Raw genomic sequence first — 6,015 nt, forward strand, 5'->3', positions numbered from 1 at the left:
GAAGACATTGTCACCCACAGGTTCTGGAATACACTTGTCATTCTCCTGGGAGACAGACTCTCTCCAGGATTGATCTATGAAGACATTGTCACCCACAGGTTCTGGAATACACTTGTCATTCTCCTGGGAGACAGGCTCTCTCCAGGATTGATCTATGAAGACATTGTCACCCACAGGTTCTGGAATACACTTGTCATTCTCCTGGGAGACAGGCCCTCTCCAGGATTGATCTATGAAGACATTGTCACCCACAGGTTCTGGAATACACTTGTCATTCTCCTGGGAGACAGGCTCTCTCCAGGATTGATCTATGAAGACATTGTCACCCACAGGTTCTGGAATACACTTGTCATTCTCCTGGGAGACAGGTTCTCTCCAGGATTGATCTATGAAGACATTGTCACCCACAGGTTCTGGAATACACTTGTCATTCTCCTGGGAGACAGGCTCTCTCCAGGATTGATCTATGAAGACAGGCTCTCTCCAGGATTGATCTATGAAGACATTGTCACCCACAGGTTCTGGAATACACTTGTCATTCTCCTGGGAGACAGGCTCTCTCCAGGATTGATCTATGAAGACATTGTCACCCACAGGTTCTGGAATACACTTGTCATTCTCCTGGGAGACAGACTCTCTCCAGGATTGATCTATGAAGACATTGTCACCCACAGGTTCTGGAATACACTTGTCATTCTCCTGGGAGACAGACTCTCTCCAGGATTGATCTATGAAGACATTGTCACCCACAGGTTCTGGAATACACTTGTCATTCTCCCGGGAGACAGGCTCTCTCCAGGATTGATCTATGTAGACATTGTCACCCACAGGTTCTGGAATACACTTGTCATTCTCCTGGGAGACAGGCTCTCTCCAGGATTGATCTATGAAGACATTGTCACCCACAGGTTCTGGAATACACTTGTCATTCTCCTGGGAGACAGGCTCTCTCCAGGATTGATCTATGAAGACATTGTCACCCACAGGTTCTGGAATACACTTGTCATTCTCCTGGGAGACAGGCTCTCTCCAGGATTGATCTATGAAGACATTGTCACCCACAGGTTCTGGAATACACTTGTCATTCTCCTGGGAGACAGGCTCTCTCCAGGATTGATCTATGAAGACATTGTCACCCACAGGTTTTGGAATACACTTGTCATTCTCCTGGGAGACAGGCTCTCTCCAGGATTGATCTATGAAGACATTGTCACCCACAGGTTCTGGAATACACTTGTCATTCTCCTGGGAGACAGGCTCTCTCCAGGATTGATCTATGAAGACATTGTCACCCACAGGTTCTGGAATACACTTGTCATTCTCCTGGGAGACAGGCTCTCTCCAGGATTGATCTATGAAGACATTGTCACCCACAGGTTCTGGAATACACTTGTCATTCTCCTGGGAGACAGACTCTCTCCAGGATTGATCTATGAAGACATTGTCACCCACAGGTTCTGGAATACACTTGTCAATCTCCTGGGAGACAGGCTCTCTCCAGGATTGATCTATGAAGACATTGTCACCCACAGGTTCTGGAATACACTTGTCATTCTCCTGGGAGACAGGCTCTCTCCAGGATTGATCTATGAAGACATTGTCACCCACAGGTTCTGGAATACACTTGTCATTCTCCTGGGAGACAGACTCTCTCCAGGATTGATCTATGAAGACATTGTCACCCACAGGTTCTGGAATACACTTGTCATTCTCCTGGGAGACAGGCTCTCTCCAGGATTGATCTATGAAGACATTGTCACCCACAGGTTCTGGAATACACTTGTCATTCTCCTGGGAGACAGGCTCTCTCCAGGATTGATCTATGAAGACATTGTCACCCACAGGTTCTGGAATACACTTGTCATTCTCCCGGGAGACAGGCTCTCTCCAGGATTGATCTATGAAGACATTGTCACCCACAGGTTCTGGAATACACTTGTCATTCTCCTGGGAGACAGGCTCTCTCCAGGATTGATCTATGAAGACATTGTCACCCACAGGTTCTGGAATACACTTGTCATTCTCCTGGGAGACAGGCTCTCTCCAGGATTGATTATGTTTTTGGTTCTCCTGCTTTATGTGTCCTCCATATCACTCTCTTCCAGGGGGATTTCGGACCACAGTGCGATACTGGTCAGGTTGGTTACATTTCACTCGTTTATATAAACATGTGCTTCACCTTAAGGGGAGATTCACACGAACGTTGCGTTTTTGCGCGCGCAAACAACGCAGCGTTTTGCGAGCGCAAAAACCATTTGACAGCTGCGTGTGTCATGCGTGTCTGATGCGCGGCTGCGTGATTTTCGCGCAGCCGGCATCATAGAGATGAGGCTTGTCAACGCCCGTCACTGTCCAAGGTGCTGAAAGAGCTAAATCTTTCAGCACCCTCGACAGTGAATGCCGAACACAACAGCGAAAAACCTGTAAAAAAAAAAAGATAAAGTTCCTACTTACCGAGAACTTCCCGGCCGTTGCCTTGGTGACGCGTCCTTGGTGACGCGTCCTTGGTGACGCGCCTCTCTTGACATCGGGCCCCACCTCCCTGGATGACGCAGCAGTCCAAGTGACCGCTGCAGCCTGTGATTGGCTGCAGCCTGTGCTTGGCCTGTGATTGGCTGGAGCTGTCACTTGAACTGAAGTGTCATCCCGGGAGGTCGGACTGCAGGAAGGAGACAGGAGTAATCGGTAAGTTAGAACTTCGTTTTTTTTTTACAGGTTAATGTATTTTGGGATCGCAAGTCACTGTCCATGGTGCTGAAACAGTTTAACTCTTTCAGCACCATGGACAGTGACTATCTCCTGACGTCGCGTACCGATAATTTTTTTGCCGGGATCGGCCAAAACGAGTTTGGCCGAACCCGGTGAAGGTCGGTACGCTTGTCCGGCTTCGCTCATCGCAAAGACACTCCGTTTGGATGTTCGGAAACAGAAAAGCACGTGGTGCTTTTCGGTTTTCATTCATCCTTTTCACTGCTGTTGCGCGAATCACGCTCGTCCCACGGAAGTGCTTCCGTGTGGTGCGCGTGATTTTCACGCACCCATTGACTTCAATGGGTGCGTGATGCGCGAAATACGCAGAGTTATTGAACCTGTCGCGCTTTTTGCGCAGCAGACAAACGCTGCGCAAAAAGCACGGACTGTCTGTACTGCCCCATAGACTTGTATTGGTCCATGCGTGCCGCGTGAAAACCACGCGGCCCGCACGGACCGAATACACGCTCGTGTGAATCCCCCCTAAGACTAAGCGCAAATTGTTTTATTACACGTCAATATTATTTTGAGATGGAGAATCAATCCAGTCAGTTATTGGCCCACTTAATTAGACACAATAACTCCTCCAATTCAGGATAATGAGGGTGGTCTATTAACAGAGGGGGATGCCATTGCTACCAGATTTAGAAAGGACTATACCATTTTATATAGTTCCACCTCTAATCATACCATCGCAGACGTTGTAGTTTATCTGAGGGATCTGACTTTTCCTACTCTCTCTTCATCGCAGGTTACATTGCTTGACTCCCCTATGATGATGGCGGAACTTCAAGAGGCTATTCAGGAAATGTCTCTCTATAAATCCCCAGGTCCTGATGGGCTCCCTATTGAAGGTTATAGGAGGTATCGGGAACATATGGGCCCCATGTTGTTAGATACTCTTAACCAGGCTTTACTCACCCACTCACTTCCCTCTACATTTGATGATGCTTCTATCATTGTGCTACTGAAGCCGGATAAAGACCCTGTTGATTGTGGTTCTTATAGACCAATTTCCCTAGTTAACGTGGACTATAAAATCCTACCTAAGATCCTGGCAAAGCGACTGAATCAAGTTGTTCTCACAATTATTCACCCTGACCAAACTGAATTCATGCGCGGTAAATCTACATCTATAAACATTACACGTGTACAGACACTTATGCAGATGGGTAGAATGCGGCATTTGCCTTGGGCTGTCGCTTCATTAGATACTATGAAGGCGTTCGACTCTGTTGAGTGCTCCTTCCTTCTGGCCGGCCTTCACAGCTTTGCTCCTACATTTATCTCATGGATCCAACTTCTCTATAAATCCCTTATGGCTATTGTGGTGGTCAATGGCATCCCCTCTGATTCTTCTCCTCTGGCACGGGGTACGCGGCAGGGATGTCCCCTCTCACCGGTTTTATTTGCTATTGCCATTGAAGCTATAGCTATTAGATTGAGATCCACCCCTATGGTAACTGGTGTGCAGTGGGAGGGAGGGTCTGCTGTGGTGGGCCTGTACGCTGACGAGAAGGTCCTTTTCCTGCGCAGCCCTCATGAGTCTTTTGGTCACGCTGTCCGCTTGTTAGATGCCTTTTTGCCATTTTCTGGGCTTAGGGTTAATTGGCAGAAGTGCCCCATTTCCTACATAAGGGGATCGGCGCTGTAATGTCGGTGACAGTAATGCTTTATATTTAGAAAAACGTTCTATATTTACCACGTTAGGAGCGATTTTACATTTATGCTAATGAGTTTCTTAATGCCCAAGTGGGCGTGTTTTTACTTTAGAGCAAGTGGGCGTTGTACAGAGGAGTGTATGACGCTGACCAATCAGTGACCAATCAGCATCATGCACTCCTCTCCATTCATTTAGTCAGTGCATAGTGACACTGCGTTGTTCACGATCTGCTGTCTTATACTGACACATTAACGTTACTGAAGTGTTTAGACAGTGAATAGACATTCCTTCCAGCCAGGACGCGATGTCTATTCACAATCCCGACACTTCGGTAACGTTTACAGCAGAGCAAAGCGTAATCTCCCTGTAACCGGTCATTTACAGCGAGATCTCGCGAGATTACACTTTGCTCTGCTGTAAGTACCACAGAAACGTTACCGAAGTGTCGGGATTGTGAATAGACATGGCGTCCTGGCTGGAAGGAATGTCTATTCACTGTCTAAACACTTCAGTAACGTTAATGTGTAAGTGACTGAGCCCAGGCTAAGTGTAGAATCCCCAGTCAGAGGGTTGCCGACGCTCTGGCCGGGTATTCCGCTCCCGGAGGAGTGACTGGCAGAGCAGGGAGCGGAGAGTTTCCTGCTCCGCCACAGTATTCAGTAGTACCTGCGTCCTGAGGATGCAAATACAATTGAAAATGGCCGGGACAGTTATTTGCCGGGACTGTCTCTGTAAATTTGGGACAGTCCCGGCAAATTCAGGACTGTTGGCCACTATGAGAATATGGCGACACTAAATAACATTGTTTTCTAACAAAAAGTTATTTCTATGTAAATATCGCACATCATGAAAAAAACCATAGAAATTTGGTATCGTCCCGCAGAATGTAATCCTCGCACCGCGGGACCGGCAGAAAAAGAAACAAGAAATAGATCTGAGGGAACAACTAAACCCGTCCTGGTGGTTAAGGGGTTAACCTGCGGTGCGGATTATAGACACGCAGGATATCGCATTTATACCGCGGATTCGCTGCGCATTTGTTGCAGAATTTCCCCATTAAGTGAAATGGAAAGTCAAGTTCTGCAACAACCGCCATTGTTCCCAGAATCCTCTGCGGCTCCACCGCGTGTTCACAGCAACGCTGCAGGTTACACATATATAAAAAAGAAGGCGTCATGTGACCCCTGCAGCCAATCACAGGCCGGAGAGGTCACATGTCATTATAGGGGTCACCTGGACACGGCCGGAAGAGCAGGGACGTGTTGCTATGGTAACGCTGGGAGAGGTGGGGATCGGCCTTGTTGTATTTCTGTAGTAGATATTCGGGGGGATTATACGTCCACCATTTGGGGTGAATATTCGGGTGATTTCCTTGCGTGTTGTGGGTCGTATTCGCTACGTGTGAACATTCCCTTAAACCGCACGGTGAACGACATTAACAAGAAACGTATAAAAGTCAGTGAATAAGTTGTATGTCCCGAATATTATGTCATTACAAAACACGACTTGTCCCACAAACCATCCGAGCACTACAAAGACCAGAAATAACAACTTACCCCAAAGAGGCCGGCACTGGAGGGGTTAAATCCCGGCTAGGAGTC

The sequence above is a fragment of the Rhinoderma darwinii genome, unplaced genomic scaffold (assembly GCF_050947455.1).
Source record: "Rhinoderma darwinii isolate aRhiDar2 unplaced genomic scaffold, aRhiDar2.hap1 Scaffold_4349, whole genome shotgun sequence".
In the NCBI taxonomy this organism is placed as follows: Eukaryota; Metazoa; Chordata; class Amphibia; order Anura; family Rhinodermatidae; genus Rhinoderma; species Rhinoderma darwinii.